Genomic DNA, 20,332 nt, shown 5'->3' on the forward strand with positions numbered 1-20,332 from the left:
AGCTTGCACCAATTCCTTTTTCCCACTAAGCCTCAGTTTCCTGTTCTGTAAAATGGGACTTATAGGAAGAATAGCCCTCATTTTGATGTCACTGTGAGATCTTAATAAGGAGATTAAAATCTCAGTATAGGAGCACCAGGAGGGGTCTGGGGTGGGGTCCTCCTTTTGTGGGGTGGGTCACAACCAAGCACCTGGATGAAGAACACTGCAGTGAAACCATCCAGATGGGATATAGACTTTAGGAAAGTGCTGGTAAAATGCTAGGACACCTTGAAAACGATTGCAGCTTATTCTGGTTTCAGACAATAGGAGAGAGACAAGGGAGAGGAAAGAAAAGGGAAACATCTTTAGCAAGAAACAAATAAAGTCTTGTTTCTGTGCTTTTGAAGATCTAAGTCAATTAATCTTCTCTTCTAGTTGGCATTTCATTTTATGTGCTTTGTGTTTTAATATCTTGGGATTATGAACCTGTTGTTGGTGCCAAAATCAATCTCATCGGTGCCTGCCATTTCCAGCTGCTAATTTCTTTCCCCTCTGAAGTTGTGTTGCTTTGATGTTATTTTATTCCATGACACCAAATAACCTCCTTCACCATACATTATGGAATATACATTTGCTTCTTTCCCCAGAAAAATAAAATGAATATTACTTTAATCCTTTGTAAGAAGTGTATGTTTATGCTGTAGTTAGGGGCAATAAAGAAAGGAGGGACTTCCCTGGTGATTTGGTGGTTAAAAATCTGCACTGCCAAAGTTGGGGGTACAGGTTCGATCCCTGGTCAGGGAACAAGATCCCACATGCCTCATGGCCAAAAAATTGAAAAAATAAATAAAAGAGAGAAAGGAAAAGACACTTTAAAACAACATTTTTGTTTCTGATTATTATCTAAAGTTAAAGGTTATTAAAGTAGAAGTTTGGAAAATAAAGATATAAAAAAAGAAAATAAAAATTTCCCTGCATAGAGATAATCACCGTTAAGATCTCAGCATATTTCCTTCTATTCTGTAACACACACACACACATCACATTTGAGAGGTAATTATATAAACTCCCTTCATTGCTTACAGTTTAGAGTGTAGGTTTTAATCATTTAATTTCAAGCCATGAGAATTTTCCCATGTCATTTTGTCTTCCTGGAAAACAATGACTTCTGGGATTGCACAACAGCCCATGCCATCCTGTGGTTTTGTCATAACTGAGCCTCCCCCACTGTTGGGCATTTAGGTTGTTTCTAGCTTTGCACCATCACATGCTGCTCCCTGGATGTATTTGCCTCCAAATTTGTGTCCACATTTCTGATTATGGCCTAAGGACAGATTTTTTAGGCTCCGAGTCTAAAGAAAATGTGTCTATTTTAAAGTTAAAATTAATTAAATATGAATCTTCTTCTAATTTTATGTTGATGCTTATAAAGCTGGTGGGAATTCCTGAGGTGGAGTAGAGCAGGGAATAAAGGAGGCGGACAGCGTTAGGATTCCCTCTGGAAATCTGGTAATTTATCTACCGGGGGAAAGGAGAATGGGAACTGTGGCTCCACCTGAAACATCTGTGTATATATATCGCAGCAGCCAACACAAACTTTGGTGCAATGAAACCACAAAGCTCCCCGTCTGCCCAATGTGAAAACAAGACGGTGCCAGCTCGCCAGAGATGTTCTGGGCCGGTGGACTCCATGCCCAGAAAAACACAACACGCTCGCCATTGCGACATGTCCACCTGGAGTGCCCTCGCGGTGGCGCTCCGTCCGTCCCTGCCTCAGACCCTTCTGCCTGAGCCGTAAACTCGGCCCAACCCCAAGAGCTCATGGCAGCTGTCCTGGGATTCAGCCAGTTGCAATTTGGAATAGGTTGAATGCTGATTTTTATCTCCTGTGAATAATGGTAGGTTTTCTGGGATGAAAGGGAATCTCAGGTATGAGACTGCCGACTGGGAGCATGATGTGCTCATGTCCCGGCATGCAGGGCCCTGCCCTGCTGCCCAAGACCCCCTGCTCAGGGCACCGGGGCCTCTGAAGTCACCTTGAACACCAGACATGTTTCCCAAGCCTGACACTGCCTTAAGTTGCCATCCCTGAGAAAGATGGTAGGATTAGCACATGCTTCAGACACCAGGTGCTACTGTGTGACCTTGGATGAGTCACCCAACCTCTCTGATCATTAATATATTACTATCTCCCTTAGAGAGCTGATGTGAGGATGAAGCAGGTTAATGCATATAAAGTACTCACCACAGGCCTCCCATGGAATGATTTCACCATGAGCGTGTGAGCTCCATGGGACAGGCACTGGTCTTGTTGACTGCAACATCCCAGGCTGGGTACAAGGCGGCACCCCCAGAGTAGGTTCTGAAGGCAAGCTTGCTGCTCACTGGAACCCCCAGTCTGAGAAGGGTGCCCAGCACACCCTGATTGCTCCTGTCTTATATTTTGAACCCAGGAAGGCATGCTGCTTCACCGTGTGTAGATCCCTGTTGAAGTAAGGATGGGCTGATTTTTGTTATAAGCTAAAAAAAAAAAAAAAGCCTGCACGTACTCATTAAATCATCTGCAGCAAAGACCTTTGTGTCCATCTCTTGAGCCAAGCCTGATTCTGGACACAAAGAATCTAACCTCTGTTCTCTAGGCCAGCACTACCCCTTGCTGACAACTAGTACAGACAGAAAATGATAGTATTTTGACTGTGTGCTGGGGTCAACCAGACAGGTGGGGGGCATCTGCATGGAGTTTGGTGAAAAAAAATGCATTTCATTAAAAATATTCTATAATTATGATAAGGAGGACAAAATATAAAGGATTATGTGAATATATTTGATACTGAGTTCTATTTAAAATTTTCAAATAAAACTTTGTCATCTTTAAAAAAAAACTGAACTTGCAATTAACTTATCTAGTTTATGTCAGATTTTATGATTGTCATGACCGCATGATTCCTGTGGACGAATTTTGCTGAAGATGGTCTTCATGTATTTGTTACTATCTGTAAAACATTCTGGATAAATAAGGAATAAAATCTTAAAAATGTTAAAACAACATTCATAAAAGGAAGAAAAAACAAATGAAATGACATTTTAAAGAAATCTAAAGGTCCTTTAAAAAGGACACATGTAACATTGCAATATCTTATGTTGCTGCTGCTAAGTCACTTCAGTCTGTCTGACTCTGTGCGACCCCATAGACGGCAGCCCACCAGGCTTCCCCGTCCCTGGGATTCTCCAGGCAAGAACACTGGAGTGGGTTGCCATTTCCTTATGTTGGGATGAAACAATTTCACACTTGATCAAACTTCTCCACATCATGGATTTCAAATAATGTTGAGGCTCTAATTTTCAGAATTCACATTTTCCTCCAGTGGCTTAGTGCACATCAGTTGCAAATAAACAGTGGTTGGGATTCCAGACAGCCCATAGTTGGCCCACCTGGAGCCACAGCCTAGCAGCTGCACCTCCGGCTGTATATCATGCAATATTCTACTTATTTAACATATAAATAAAAATACAGCCTGTCAGATAAAAGTATTGTGTTACAAAAAATGCATGATGGCTTAACGAGTGCTGGGCTTGGGTGGCTGATTGGCTGTTTGGCTGTTATATCTAGGGGGAGGGTGCTACTGCAGTCTAGTAGATAGAGCTTAGAGATGCTGCTAATACCTGACAATGCACAGGACACCCCACCAGAGAATTATCCACTCCAAATGTCAGAGATGTGGAAGTTGCAGGACTCTGCTCCAGTGCTTTAGAAGTCGTTACAATGACCTCCGCGATCACCCTGGACGTGAAGGACTCCATTGCAGGGATTTCAAAGACGGACTTGAGCCAATTTAGGTTTCAACAGCGCCCCCTAGCTTCTGTGTTTGGAAGAGACAGTGCAGGGGCCAGGGTGGAAGGGAGATACTGGTAGAGACCAGGATGGTGGCCTGGGACAGGTGACAATGGGTCAGAGTTCATCCCGCTCATCTCACCCAGTAATTCCCAAACCTGAGCTATCAGCCTAAAGAAACAAGCATTAAAAAAAAAGATTTAAAAGGGATGGGGGAGGTTCAGAAAGGGATCAGATGAGAATGCCAGAGTTATGATTTACAGAAAAAAAAAAAAAATTGTTGGGAATGGCAGTCCAGTGATAGGGCTCAGGTTTCAACTGTTGAGAGCCCAGATTTAATCCCTGGTCCAGAAAATAAGATCCCATAAGCCCCAAGGGGTGGCCAAAAAAGCAAAAACAAAAAATTGGGAAGAATGTCCACATTTAAAAGTAGGGGACTAGGGGGTAAAGCCCAGGGGTCAAAAACAGTGAAGGGGCAGCCTGTTGGCCACTGCATCCCCCGAGCCTGGAAAGGGGCCCCATCATAGCCAGTTGTGGGGCTTGATGGTCAGAGAAGGACGGTGTACCCAGTGCCCCCATGGGCTACCAGCAGGCGCTCAGAGGAGCTTGGGGGACAGACCTGAGCATGTGAGTGCAAGGACATGCAGGCAGGGAAGACAGGGCTGGAGCAAGGATTTTCATTCATATGTTAGACCATCCAGTCAGCACATACTTAACAAGAAGAGAGAGAAGAGTCAAGTCTACTCTGCCCACCAGTGCATGCGGGACACAAAGAGCAGAACAGCCTCTGGGGAGCATGAGGGGTGAAGGAGCCTGCGTCCAGGTGGGGAGGGGTCTGGGACGGGCTCCCCACCAGGCATTGCCTCCTCGAAGCCTGGCCCCTGGAGTTTCAGGGACTCTCCTCTGCTTCTCTCCCCACCTTTCTCCACCCACTCACCCCACCTCCCACACCAGTTTCCAAACATTGGGGTGTGATTACAGTCAGCAGTATTGTCATGGGGATCAGAGAGCAAGTGGGTACAAGGGCTCCCGACCTGGCTTGCCTCCGAACCGGGTGGGAGGTGTTTCCTATAAACCTGGGCATTTTTAATGAGTCCTTTACGATGGCTAAATGATTAAACCAGAGATTGACAAGGATGACTGGTAGCACTGCATCTTGGCAGCAAATGAGAGGAATGGGGTCCCGCCTCGCCATCCCCTCAGGCTTTCTTGTAAATTATGGCAGTAGAGAACATGTGAGAGCTGGTAGGGCACAGACCTGTGCAGCTTAATTGATAAACCAATAAGCACTCATATATTTCATAGTGACTGGGAGACCTGGTTTTCTCTTTCTTCGAGTCTGATGCAGATCTGAATTGAGAATAACCTGTCTAATTCCCGCAGCAGGGAGTTTCACTGGTATATGGGACCAAGCCTGCCCAGTGGGGGCTGACCAAACAAAGTAACATGCAGGAAGCCCAGGTAAATGCAAACTTCAGGTAAATAGCAAGCGCTTCTTTTAGTATACATATGTCCCAGATATTGCATGGGACACACTTACACTAAGACACTATTTGTTGTTTAGCTGAAACTCAACTTGAACAGAGTGTCCCAAATTTCATCCTGCAATCCCATTTCCAGGATAAGACGTACTTGAAAAACATTCACCTGGGGAATGATCCCCAAAGTGACCTGATCGTGATCTTCCAGGATGAGAAGCATCCCAGGGAGCCTGCGACAGGTAAATGATCCCACAGTGGTTTAGAGGGAGGATTTGGAGCCTGGATCCAAACCCTAACTCTGACCAATACTGTGATCTTCAGTTCAGTTCAGTTCAGTCGCTCAGTCGTGTCCAACTCTCCGCGACCCCATGAATCACAGCACGCCAGGCCTCCCTGTCCATCACCAACTCCCGGAGTACACTCAAACTCATGTCCACAGAGTCGGTGATGCCATCCAGCCATCTCATTCTACGTCGTCCCCTTCTCCTCCCGCCCCCAACCTTTCCCAGCATCAGAGTCTTTTCCAGTGAGTCAACTCGTCGCATGAGGTGGCCAAAGTATTGCAGTTTCAGCTTTAGCATCAGTCCCTCCAATGAACATCCAGGATTGATCTCCTTTAGAATGGACTGGTTGGATCTCCTTGCAGTATAAGTGACTTTTAAGAGTCTTCTCCAACACCACAGTTCAAAAGCATCGATTCTTCGGCGATCAGCCTTCTTCACAGTCCAACTCTCACATCCATACATGACCACGGGAAAAACCATCGCCTTGACTAGACGGACCTTTGTTGGCAAAGTAATGTCTCTGCTTTTTAATATACTATCAAGGTTGGTCATAACTTTCCTTCCAAGGAGCAAGCGTCTTTTAATTTTATGGCTGCAATCAGCATCTGCAGTGATTTTGGAGCCCAAAAAAACAAAGTCTGACACTGTTTCCACTGTTTTTCCATCTATTTCCCATGAAGTGATGGGACCAGATGCCATGATCTTTGTTTTCTGAATGTTGAGCTTCAAACCATCCTTTTCACTCTCCTCTTTCACTTTCATCAAGAGGCTTTTGAGTTCCTCTTCACTTTCTGCCATAAGGGTAGTGTCATCTGCATATCTGAGGTTATTGGCAAGTTATTTAACCTCTGTGAATCTCAGTTTCTCCCTGTGTACAACGGGCATCACACTAGGACCTGTTTTATAAGGGTGTTGTGACAATGCTGTGATATTATTCATATGAAGCAATTACAGAGTCTGGCACTTAGTAAGCCCCCAAACACCCATAAATGGTATCCTTTTATCCGTTCAATTGAATTCCTAGGGAATCCATATCCAAATTGTCTGATAATCTTTCTGTTAGAGGGACAAGATCAGAAGACCTGTGTTGGAAGAAAACATGGCCCTAGAGGCGGTGACTCAACCCTCAAATGTTGGGCACTTTGGCTGTCAAAGTCAGAGAGGGTAGACTCAAATGGTCTATGGGATTTGAAAAGGACAAACCCATTACATAGTCCTTTGGAGGACTGTATGGGGACTATCTGGGTAGACATACCCCTTCTGAGCTGGAGACCAACTCCTCTGGTGCCATGTCCCACCGTGGTGGGCAGAGCTCCCTGTGGGGGAAGAAGGACCCAGGACACAGACAACTGATTCCATCTCAAAGCTGCTCAGGTCACTTGACTTTTGACTTGCCCACAGCCCTGAGAACTGAGCCAGGTTCAAAGGAGAATCAGAACCTTGCCCTCCAGGAGCTGATACTGTGCAAGGAAAGATAAACTTGAATTCAAGTAACGGGAAACCAGGACAAAGAAGAACTTTAAAAAAAAATTCTTTTGAGCAACTATTCCTTGCCAGATGCCATTTACATATGCCATGTTGTTTAATGCAGTGCTCAGCCCTGAGAGGTTGTGTATGGAGAAAACCAGGGCCCAGGAGGAGAAGGAAGTTGTCCCAAACAACACAACAGGTGATCAGGGAGCTAGAATTCCAACCCAGACTTGATGCAACTCAAAGGATCGAGGCAAAATTTAGGTCTTAGAGAAACGGAGGTGTTGGGATGAACAGCATCTCTGGAGCCTGAAAGGGAAATTCTAATAATTTACAGAAGAGAAGGAAGAGCTGAGGTATCCAATATAGTTGTCAGGAGACACATATGTCTGTTTAAATTTAAACTAATTAAAATTGAATTTGAGTTCCATTCCTCGGGCACATGAGCCACATTTAAGAGCTCAACAACCACGTGTGGCCAGTGGTTCCCATATTGATGGAGCAGAGGTGGGACATCATCATTATCACTGAAAATTCTGGTAGACAGTCCTGCCACTCCAGTGACTAAGGGAAAAATTTCCTGACTCTGGAACTGAGTCTTCCAAGACCTTAGTTCAGTTCAGTTCAGTTCAGTCGCTCAGTCATGTCCGACTCTGTGATCCCATGAATCACAGCACATCAGGCCTCCCTGTCCATCACCAACTCCTGGAGTTCACTCAAACTCATGTCCATCGAGTCGGTGATGCCATCCAGCCATCTCATTCTCTGTTGTCCCCTTTTCCTCCCACCCCCAATCCCCCCAAGCATCAGAGTCTTCTCCAGTGAGTCAACTCGTCGCATGAGGTGGCCAAAGTATTGGAGCTTCAGCTTTAACATCAGTCCTTCCAATGTACACCCAGGACCAATCTCCTCTAGAACTTAAGGAAAAATATATTTCATCATGGGAATACCAGACCACCTGACCTGCCTCTTGAGAAACCTGTATGCAGGTCAGGAAGCAACAGTCAGAACTGTACATGGAACAACAGTCTAGTTCCAAATAGGAAAAAGAGTATGTCAAGGCTGTATATTGTCACCTTGCTTATTTAACTTCTATGCAGAGTACATCATGAGGAACGCTGGGCTGGAAGAAGCACAAGCTGGAATCAAGATTGCTGCAAGAAATATCAATAACCTCAGATATGCAGATGACACTACCCTTATGGCAGAAAGTGAAGAGGAACTCAAAAGCCTCTTGATGAAAGTGAAAGAGGAGAGTGAAAAGGTTGGCTTGAAGCTCAACATTCAGAAAACAAAGATCATGGCATCTGGTCCCATCACTTCATGGGAAATAGATGCAATAACAGTGGAAACAGTGTCAGACTTTATTTTTTTGGGCTCCAAAATCACTGCAGATGCTGATTGCACCTATGAAATTAAAAGACGCCTTCTCCTTGGAAGGAAAGTTATGACCAACCTAGATAGCATATTAAAAAGCAGAGACATTACTTTGCCAACAAAGGTCCATCTAGTCAAGGCGATGGTTTTTCCCGTGGTCATGTATGGATGTGAGAGTTGGACTGTGAAGAAAGCTGATCGCCGAAGAATTGATGCTTTTGAACTGTGGTGTTGGAGAAGACTCTTGAGAGTCCCTTGGACTGCAAGGAGATCCAACCAGTCCATTCTAAAGGAGATCAATCCTGGGTGTTCACTGGAAGGACTGATGCTAAAGTTGAAACTGCAATACTTTGGCCACCTCATGTGACGAGTTGACTCACTGGAAAAGACTCTGATGCTGGGAAAGGTTGGGGGTGGGAGGAGAAGGGGACGACAGAGAATGAGATGGCTGGATGGCATCACCGACTCTGTGGACATGAATTTGAGTGAACTCCAGGAGTTGGTGATGGACAGGGAGGCCTGGCGTGCTGTGATTCATGGGGTCGCGGAGAGTCGGACACGACTGAGCGACTGAACTGAACTGACTGATATATGTATGCTAAAAAGAGCAGTAGCGTCTTAAAGCTCCCTTCCTAAAAGTTATAGAACTCTAGGAAAACAAGCTAGAGCCCTTAAAAAAGTGTATTTCAACTCTTGCCCCCCCTCCCCCCCCGCCTACCTTCTTAGTGGATTTTTTGATGAGATGATCAAGTCAAGAAGTATTTGGAGACGATAGAACCCTGCTATTATCTAGTTCTTGAGTACAGGTTTCTAAATTGAATCTGGGATGGTGAAATCTAAACTGCAAAGCTGAAGGTGTATTGCAAACACTTCCATGAGGAAGTGAAATGAAAGTCAAAACATATATCATTAGAATTACATTTGGTTGTCTATAACAGAGAACTCAAATAAATGACTTAATTAAATCAAGTAGGCCTATTTCCTTCTCATTTAAAAAGTGTCTAGAGGAGAATAAGCCAGGACCAGCAAGTGATACCCCATCAGGGTGAACCTAGGCTGGTTCCAGTCTCAAGTCTCCTCATGGTCCAAGATGGCTGCTGGAGCTCCAGCCATCATGCCTTGTTTTAGACAGGATAAAGGAGCAGGGCGTTGCCCAAAAAAAGGGCATGTTTCTCGGCTGAGCCATCCTGCCTTTAAGAAGCTTACTGAGCAGCCCCATGCACTGACTTTTCCTAGCATCTCATGGGCCGTTTCTAGCTGCAGGTGGTCTAGAAATAAAGCCATTAAGCAGGGCACATCACCACTCAGAATAAAAGCAGGGTTCTCTTAGGAAGGAAAGAGAAAGATGGGAAGGAAAAAGAGAAGGAGAGATGATATTGGTTAGGTACCTAGCAGTCCCAGTTACATGTGACACAGGGTGTAGCTACTTTGCCCTCAAACACTGAAGAGCAGATTAGGAAATACAGTCTGCTCACTGGTGGTGACGGGCAGGGCTCTCGCTCCCTAGTGCCAATAAAGGCCAGGTACAACAACAGGGAGTGGTGAAGACTGTGGACAACCAGAGGATCCATCCCCATCTCCAGGAGGCATCTTTCACTCAGTCATGCTTGATTACTGTTGGAGCAGGCCTATTGGTCCCAGGGTTTTAATTTTGTTATTTATTTGATTAAAAGAGCATTATGACATTTAGATTGTAGAGTGTGATCTCTCAGTTTTTAAACACTGAGTTTACGACTATTTTTAAAAATTTAAGAAATGTGAGTGGCAAATAAAATTGGCAAATTTTGACTCAGGGGAGGCTGCAAGTTTTTATCTTCTGATTACAGATAGGAAAATAGAATAACCCCATCGTGTGGAATTATCTAATGAAATTTGTGCATCAGTTCTTAAGGGAGAGGAGGAAGGGTTAACTAAACATAATCAAATCCAGAAAGACTGTGGTATTTATTTATTTACTTTTTATTTTATATGAGTATAGCCAATTTACAGGAGAAGGCAATGGTAACCGACTCCAGTACTCTTGCCTGGAAAATCCCATGGATGGAGGAACCTGATAGGCTGCAGTCCATGGGGTCAACTGAGCGACTTCACTTTCACTTTTCACTTTTATGCATTGGAGAAGGAAATGGCAACCCGCTCCAGTGTTCTTGCCTGGAGAATCCCAGGGACGGGGGAGCCTGGTGGGCTGCCATCTATGGGGTCACGCAGAGTTGGACATGACTGAAGCGACTTAGCAGCAGCAGCAGTCAATTTACAATGTTGTGATAGTTTCAGGTGGACAACAAAGGGACTCAGCCATACCTATATATGTATCCATTCTCCTCCAAACTCCCCTCAACCCTGGGAAATGGTGATATGGGGTGCTTGGTGAAGTGAGGGGCCCAGGGCTGCCAGGGAGACTGGATGGCCAAACCTCATGGGTTGTGAGCAGGGTGACCCGGACCACTCATTCAGCCCTTCTTGTATGTTGTAAGCTCCAGCTTTGCAAAGTGTCCCAGCTTCCCAGAAGTGCTGGGGCCAGGCCTTGCATTGGGGGAGAGGTTCTGGGGGGTGGATCACCCTGCATCATTTCGCCTGAGCCTCGGGGAAAGGCAGCACCTGATCCAGTCCCAGCCTGCTTTACTTCAGCTGCTGTCTCTTCCCAGCTTCTGGATGGATTCCTCTGGGGCTGAGCCAGCTCTCCAACTCTGCTGCAAGATCACAAGGCCCACATTACATGTGGAGGCTGACGGTCAGTGAGATTGCCCATGAAGGACAATTCTAGGGAAGGGGCTTCTCTGGCTGTTCACAGCCGAGGCCAAAAAGCCAGGCAGTGCACCAATGTCACAGCTTGCCATCTCATCTCTGGATAAATGCCAGTCACATAGGGGCTTCCCAGGCCGCTCAGTGGTAAAAGAATCCACCTGCAATGCAAAAGATGCTGGAGACACGAGTTCAGTCCCTGGGTTGGGAAGATCCCCTGGAGGAGGAAATGACAACCCACTCCAGTATTCTTGCTGGGATAATTCCGTGGACAGAAGTATTATATAGCTGGCAGGTTATAATCCATGGCAGTCTATAATCCATGGGGTCGCAAAGAGCTGGACACTACTGAACATGCACACACACACAAACAGCCATCCTAAGCACACAGAACATTCGGGATAAACACCCCTGCTTGGTTCCAGCCATCAACCTAACCTCCTAATTTTGGCATTGACTGAGCTCCCAAGAAGGGATTAGAGATTTGATCCCCACTCAGGGCCACTAACTGTCCTGGTTTCCTTGAGACTAAGGGAGTTCTCAAGATACCGGACTCTGCACGTTGAACCTGGATGAGTTGGTCACTATATCTGTACCATCACTCTCCACGGAGAGTCTCACTTCCCGTGCCAGGGATGGGTCAAGGAAATCTGTTACTGCCTGTGGAGGGGCCAGAGAGTGTGGGAAGACTTCTGTAGAAGACTGAAAAACAACCCTGAGTTCTCAGGAAGTGCTCAGCATCACCCCGACCTACCCCGGACACTGAAAGTAGCAAAGGGGCGGGAGCCTTGCTCCAGATGAAAAAACCAGGTCAATAACAGCACAAGAGGCTCCCTCCAGAGTTTGCAAAAAAGGTCATCTGTGTTCCATACCCAGAGAGGTTAAGAGGCAATCTCCACTGTGCAGAATTTTCCCCTTGTTCTTGGTAGAGTAAGCCTCCTACATACAAATGAGTTCCATTCTGGGAGCCTGTTTGCAAGTCTAAAGTGTTCATAAGTCCAACAAAGTTAGCCTAGGTACCCAACTAAGGCAATCGGCTATATAGTACTGTGCTATAATAGGTTTGTAATACTTTACACACAGATAATACATAAATAAGAAAATACAGAGAATAAAGAAAACATTTTTAATATGACAGTACAGGGTATTGAAAAGCACAGTAGTACGGAACGATCCTGGGTGTTCATTGGAAGGACTGATGCTGAAGCTGAAACTGCAATACTTTGGCCACCTCATGCGATGAGTTGACTCACTGGAAAAGACTCTGATGCTGGGAAAGGTTGGGGGCGGGAGAAGAAGGGGATGACCGAGAATGAGATGGCTGGATGGCATCACCGACTCTGTGGACATGAGTTTAAGTGAGCTCCGGGAGTTGGTGATGGACAGGGAGGCCTGGCGTTCTGTGATTCATGGGGTCGCGGAGAGTCGGACACGACTGAGCGACTGAACTGAACTGAACGGAACAACAGCTGGGATACAGGTCCTGGCATGGAGTGAACAGGCAAGAAGAGTTACCAGCTGGAGAAGGAAGGAGGTGGGAGATGGTAGAGCTGAAGGATCATCAACAATAGGAGATGGAGGGCAAGCTTCAGTTTCACTCATGCCTGACGGTGATGGAATGCACGTTCACATGTTTGAAAGTTCTCAACTTGAAGATTTACATGTAGGGGACTTACTGTACAAGGTGTACAGTACATACTGTATGTGCCAAGTTTGCTTAAAAACAAACCCAACTAGAGATGGGTGTTGGCGAGTTTACATGAGCACAGAGGGTGTGAAGGTCCATACTCACAGTTGTTACCAGAGGGCCTTCTGAGAGGGTGGGGTCAGGATGTGGATGAAGCATATAACTTGGATTTAGATAACTGTCCTGTGTTGCTTGAGTTTGTTCACCAATTTCTGAGACCTAACCCCTGCCAGGCTTGAGATCAGAACTCTAATTTCTTCAAACTTAAAATACTTTGTATTGAAGGCTGAGCTGGCAATTGCCAGAATGAATATTGAACGGTGGGAAAGCAGTTGCCGCACAGAACAGGTAGCGTATTGCATTAAAAATAGATCTGTTTGTAGGACATGTATTAGGTTAACCTTAAAAATGCCTTCCAGTATACACTGCATGAGTGTGTGCTAAGGTGCTTCAGTTGTGTCCGACCCTTTGCAACCCTATAGACTGTAGCCCGCCAGATTCCTCTTTCATGGGATTCTCCAGGCAAAAACACCAGAGTAGGTTGCCATATTCTCCTCCAGGGGATCTTTCCGACCCAGGGATCAAGCCCGTATTTCCTGCATTGAAAGTGGATTCTTTACCACTGAGCCATCAGGGAAGCCCCTCAATATACATTAGGTGCAGACAAAATACTGTTGGGTTCCAGTTATACAAGGTACCTCAGTTCAGTTCAGTTCAGTCGCTCAGTCGTGTCCGACTCTTTGCGACCCCATGAGTCACAGCACACCAGGCCCCCCTGTCTATCACCAACTCCCGGAGTTCACTCAAACTCATGTCCATCAAGTCAGTGATGCCATCCAGCCATCTCATTCTCTGTCGTCCCCTTCTCCTCCCACCCCCAATCCTTCCCAGCATTAGAGTCTTTTCCAGTGAGTCAACTTGTCACATGAGGTGGCCAAAGTATTGGAGTTTCAACTTTAGCATCAGTTCTTCCAATGAACACCCAGGATTGATCTCTTTTAGAATGGACTGGTTGGATCTCCTTGCAGTCCAAGGGACTCTCAAGAGTCTTCTCCAACACCACAGTTCAAAAGCATCAATTCTTCGGCGCTCAGCTTTCTTCACAGTCCAACTCTCACATCCATACATGGCCACGGGAAAAACCATACCCTTGACTAGACAGATCTTTGTTGGCAAAGTAATGTCTCTGCTTTTTAATATACTATCTAGGATGGTCATAACTTTCCTTCCAAGGAGTAAGGGTCTTTTAATTTCATGGCTGCAATCAGCATCCGCAGTACCTAGAAGGTACCTAGAAGTCTCAAATTCATAGAATCAGAAAGTACATTGCCAGGGGCTGGGGGTTGGGAGTAGGGGTGTGGTGGAGGAATGGGGAGTTAGTGTTTAACAGGGATGTTTAAAGGGGAACAGTTTCAGTTTAGGAAGGTAAGAAATTTGGGAGATGGATGATGGTGAAAGTCACACAACAATGGGAATGTACTTAGTGCCACTGAATTGCATAGTTAAAAATGGTTAAAATAGTATGTTTTATATTATGTGACTTTTAACACAGTAAAATAAAATTAAAAAAAATAGATGTACAGGTGGCAGATGTTTGTACAAGCGTTAAAAATAGGAAGAATCACACCAAGATCTGAAATAAGTTTGTACCCAGAAGAGGGAAGGAAATGTACCTACTAGTCCTTCCAAACCAACCCTTTTCTATTTGCGATAACTTTCTTTCCTCAAACAGCATGTACTTCTTTGGTTTTTCCTTGTTAAACGGCATCTATTGAATTTCCATCTAAGAGAGCAAGTAGGCGTCTTCTGAAGCAAAATCTAATGGATGAACACCTCAGGGTTCTCAGATCTATAAGAACAAGAGGGTTCCTGCCCATAGGCCATCTCCCTAGTGCAAAATAGGACACATTTTACACACTTTTTCAAGAACAAATCCCTGGTGTAATTAATTAAGGCTATAATTATAGACCAATCTTTAAAAATGTAATTTGTAGTTTCCCTACAAAACTTATTTTGAACCTGACTTCTGACGTGGGCGAAATTATATTGGGACCAATTTTTACTACTTGGAGACTCCGGATCAACCAGGCTTCGTTTGTGATTGATTTAAGTATATTGTTATTTCCGTATTTATTACTTAATAAGAACTAGTGTTTATGAAGCCATGCTCTGGAGAGTTCACTTCATTGAAAGCTCACAGCTGTCTTCTGGGAGCTGGAGGGACACTGCCACTCCGGGCTGGTTTTTCTCTGCTGTTTATTCCTATTTATCTTCCTTCTTAGGGTCAACAGTTTTCCTGGCCAGGCTTCATTCTGCTTGTGATCTCTGGATTTCAGAAGGGTCCCCTGACAATGAGTCAAAGAAGCATGAAGTTTTTAAAGACAGCAAGGAGTCTTGGCCTTCGGGAGGGAAACTTTTCCAAATGCTGCTGGTCTGACAGCTCTTTAGCTGTTGTGCTTTGTAGGAAGAAAGATTGGCTGTCGGGTCCTTTTTACTCTCAGGGGTTTTGTAGTTCAGGGTTCTCCCTCGACTGGTCTGAGGGGATTTCCCTGGTGGTCCAGTGGTTAAGAATCCACCTTTCAATGAAGGATTGAAAGACAGGCTGGATCCCTGGTCAGGGAACTAAGATTCTATATGCTAAGGGGCAGCTAAGACCCTGAACTACAACTAAGACCCAACACAGCCAAAATAAATATATTATTTTTAAAAAAGAGGAAAATTTTTTGTTTTTTATTAAGATAATGCTGGAAGATACATGCTCTCTTTAAGAAGATTCGAAAAGAAACGGTCTTAGGAAATAGGCGGGGAGGAGGGCGGGCAGGTGAGCAGGGTGGTGAAATCACTGGGTTTGCCTCCTCCACTGCAGCCAGCGAGATGGAGCTGGTTTATTAGTGACACAAAGATTTTATACGTAACAGAGAGGTGAGGCCTCTTTCCCAGCTGTGGGATGGGAATTCCAGGCTGTCAGGGTGAACAGGTCCACTCACCAGGTGAGGGTGGGGGTTGGGCGAACACTTCCACTCCTGCTTGGCACCCCCTGACCCAGGCAAGGTTCTGAGGGCCCCTTGTGTCCTTCTCTCTCAGAATGGAGCAGACAGGAGAGTTCCTTGTTCTTTGGTTTTAAATGAAGAGTTTGGCATGGGGGAGGGGCCTTTCTTCACCCCCGGGGAAGGAGTCTTTACTTGTGAACACCTCCCGAAGGGGCATTCAGCGCACACATCTTCCTACCAAAATTGTTCCCCATTTGCGCCCTTCGCCCAAGAGACAGTTTTCTTATTCAATTGCTCATAATCTCTCAGAAGGATTACTCATTCTGAGCAGCGGGAGGAACCGCACCACCCCCACCTGCAAACTCCTTTTGAGTCATTTGGGGTTTCTAGCACCTTGCAGAAACATTGAGTTACTCCTTTTGTTGTAAAGATGATTAGCAGGAAACACCTTGGCCAGCAGTCTGTACATGTCACCATGTTGCCCAGAGGTGGAGCCCTGCCAGGATTGGCAGAACAAGGCTCAGTCCAGCTCTGGGAGACTGTGGCAGCATGACCCAGACCAGCAGTGACGTGGGGCCCGCTGTGCCCAGACACCTGGCTGCAGAGTTCCCAGGGTTGTGTCTGCTTAAGTCGCAGGCACAACAGGAAAACCAGGGTGAACTCTGCAGAGACAGGGCCAGTTGCTTAAGTGCCTACAGCTCAGGTGACAAGGCAATAGACACCCTCAGTCTCCAAATCTTCTAGTCAAAGCTGGAAGGTTCTGTCCATTCTTTGCTTTGAACTATCCTTTAAGAGTGAAATGAAGACAGCTGCTCCAGGACAAAAAAAAAAAATGATAATCATTCCCCTTGAAAAAATATGACCCACCTTTTTTTTTTTTTTTTTTTTACTTTTTAAAAATGTATTTTCTTTTTTAAGAATTTATATTATTTTATTTAATACATGGGACTTCCCTGGTGGCTTGGATGGTAAGGAATCTGCCTGCTAAGTGAGAGACCTGGGTTTGATGCCTGGGTCGGGAAGATCCCCTGGAGAAAGGAACGGCAACCCACTCCAGTATTCTTGCCTAGAGAATTCCATGGACAGAGGAGCCTGGCAGGCTACAGTCCAAGGGGTCACAACCAATCGGACACAACTGACTGAGCGATTAACACATTTATTCATTCATTCGTCCATGCCAGATAGCTTTCGATATCTTAGTTCTCTGACCAAGGGTTGAAGCTGGGTTATGGCAGTGAAAGCACCAAGTCCTAACCACTGAACAGTGAAAGCGCCAAGTCGGAACCACCGAACCACCATTTTTAAATAGCAACAGTATTTGGCAGAAGCTCTCAACCTATTAGAATTAGAATTAGGGGAAGAGAGGAGTAGGCAAAACTCTAATGCCTGGGGCCCCACTCCTGATCAACAGAAGCACAATTTCTGGGTATTTAAATTTTATTTTGGAAGGCTCTCCAGGTAAGTTTAACAGACAGCCAGGGCTGTGATCCACTGACTTAAAGAAAAGAGGCTTTAATTCACGTCTAAAATGCAAAAAGGGATAAAGGGTGGCCAGAAAAGTTTTCACGAATTCTGAATCTTCCTGAATCTCCCCACTAATAAAAAGGATAACACCGGTAGCTGAGAGGGCTTCCTTTGTGGCTCAGACAGTAAAGAATCTGCCTGCAATGTGGGAGACCTGGGTTTGATACCTGGGTGGGGAAGATCCCCTGGAGAAGGGAATGGCTACCCACTCCAGTATTCTTGGCTGGAGAATTTCATGGAAAGAGGAGCCTGGTGGGCTACAGTCTAAGAGGTCGTGAAGAGTTGGACACAACTGAGCAACTAACACTTTCTGGGAGTTGAGAGCAGGGAACTGGCTATGATTTGTCTGGGACCCAGCCAAGAGGATTTGGCATTCTTGGGGCCCCCTCTGCTGGCCACAAACACCAGCCAATTCTCTGAAAGGGTTGGTGCCAAGGGGCCTCCCTCTTGACTCCCAGGTAGGACGATGGAATGGGGCTTTCTCAGATGCTGGATGGGGCCACACAGTGGGAATTTACAAAGCAAACACCAAAAATATTGGGCGGGTTTGATGGGAGAGTTTTCCAACTTTTTATTTTATAATTACATCTTTCAACACTATCATTTAAGAAAAGAATTTTTTTTTCAGCAAAAATATAAAATGAAAGTACATTTTATAACAACCAGTCCATGGGGGTTGCAAAGAATCCTACACAACCAACACTTTCACCTTTCAAACAGTAATCAGAACCTGCTTCAAGGGCATATCAAGGCCTTGTACGCAGAAGGATCCTGTGCTGGGTTTGATGCTCTGCTGTCTTAAACTTCTCAGTAATATCTGAAAAAGGAGGTCTGCATTTTCAACTTGCTCTGGGCCCTGAAAATGATGGTGTGGCTTTAGTTGGTAAATCTGCATGAATGCATGGTTTTCAGTCCTTTGGTAAGTGTTGACGGGACCTCTCTTGGTGCCAGGTACTGAGGTGACAGTGGTGAATGAAGCAGGGAGTACCTGCTCTCAGAAAGCTTGCTTCCTATAATGGGCACACTGTGAATGTTTACCAAGGGGAAAATTGATAAAAAAGATAACAGAAAAGATGATGAGTCTCTGGAGGATATAAAATAGGGTAACGTGGCCGCAAGTGCCAGGGAGTAGAGACCCAGGAAGGCTTCCGGGAGGAGGTGACTCTGGAGTTGGAAAAAGAAGGAAGCAGTCCAACCACAGAGCAGGAGCATCCTCAGGAGGGCTGGAGGCCATGAGAGGAACCGGGCTTTACTCATAAAGAGCAATCATCGAGGTGGTTTAATCAGGGAGTGGCAAGGTCAGGGTGACATTGGGTATAACTGACTGACTGGGCAAGGCCCAAGCTGGGAGAGCTGGTGGCCCAGGGGAAGCCGCTCTGCCTACACTAGAGTTCTCAGCACCACACTACTGACATTCAGGGACAGGTATCTCTGTGCTGTGGGGCTGTCCTGTGCCCTGTCCCATGTTTACAGCAGCCCTGGCTTCTACCCACCAGATGCCAGAGGCAACCCCCTCCCATGTTGCGACAACCAAAAATGTCTCCAGACCTTCCAAATGTGTGTGGGTGCTCTTGTCCGACTCTTTGTGACCCCATGGACTGTAGCCCGCCAGGCTCCTCTGTCAATGGGATTCTCCAGGCAAGAATACTAGAGTTGGTTGTTATGCCCTCCTCCAGGGGATCTTCCCCATCCAAGGATCAAGCCTGCATCTCCTGTGTCTCCTTCATTGCAGGTGGATTCTTTACCTCTGAGCCACCAGGGAAGCCCCTCCAAATGCTTCCTGGGGACCAAAACACACTCTGGTTGAAAACCACTGACTTAGGCTGATGGTAGAAGATAAGAAGGACTCGACTCAGGACCTTGGAAATAGGGCAGGAGAACTAAAACCAGTGGGTTGAACTGGGGATGCAGTGATGAGGGGAGAAAAGGACTCTGGGTAATGCCCACTCAAATAATGATGAGCAGTCTTACCATTTATGCTGAGACTTGGCGTGTGAGGGCTGGGGAGGGATGCACAAGCTGGGGGAGAAAACATCACCAAGAATTCTGTTTCAGTCAAATAGATTCGTTTCCTCCCCACCAGATAGGAACCAGTAACAGTCTTTTCAATCAGTGGAAAATACCTGAGCCAGTTTCCTTTGACCTTTTTTTCCCCATCCAACAGCTAGAGGCCCTGGCTGATCTCTCATCCAGATAGCCCTGAGAGATGGAAGTCAAAGATTTAAAAATGTCAAGGAGAAGATAGCAGGAGAGACTGGGCCCTCTCCTCTCACTCTGACTGTGGAATTACAGCGTCCAGCTCAGGACGGCCCTCAGGCAGCAGCTCAGCGGTTCTGACACTCTCCCCACCCTGTGAACCCCGGTACCCGCTGTACAGCACAGTGGCCCCAGTGATGCTGGATCAGCATGGCACCCTGCCTTGCCACATTTTATCCTTCTTCAAGTTCTGTCTGCACAGGAGGCCAGTAAAAGAATGACAATCAATCATCTTCTGATTTTGCTGCCTGGGGAAGGAGGAAGTTGGACACACACAGCCCAGTTGTTTGTGGAAACAGCTCCATCCGTGGCTGCTAATGTCAAGTGCATCTGCTGTGACTGTCACTCTGGGGGTAGGACTTCCGGTCTGAAATGACATCACAGTTATACCTGCTCTGGTGGTATCTGTTTGCAGACATCCTTTTGCACATCTCTCAAGGATGATGATATAGCTTTCTTCCTTAACTGACTAATGCTAGGTTGCTTCAGTCATGCCCAACTCTTTGTGACCCCATGGACTGTAGCCCGCTAGGCTCCTCTGTCCATGGGATTCTCCAGGCAAGAATACTGGAGTGGGTATCTGTTCCCTACTAGAGTAGCCCAGTGGATCTTCCTTAGTCAGGGATCGAACCTGGGTCTCCTGCATTGCAGGGGGATCCTTTACTGTCTGAGCCACCAGGGAAGCCCTTAGTTTGTCCCCTTGGGTT

Source organism: Moschus berezovskii, chromosome 15 (genome assembly GCF_049115385.1).
Source record: "Moschus berezovskii isolate FMDL1 chromosome 15, NW_MosBer_1.0, whole genome shotgun sequence".
NCBI lineage: Eukaryota > Metazoa > Chordata > Mammalia > Artiodactyla > Moschidae > Moschus > Moschus berezovskii.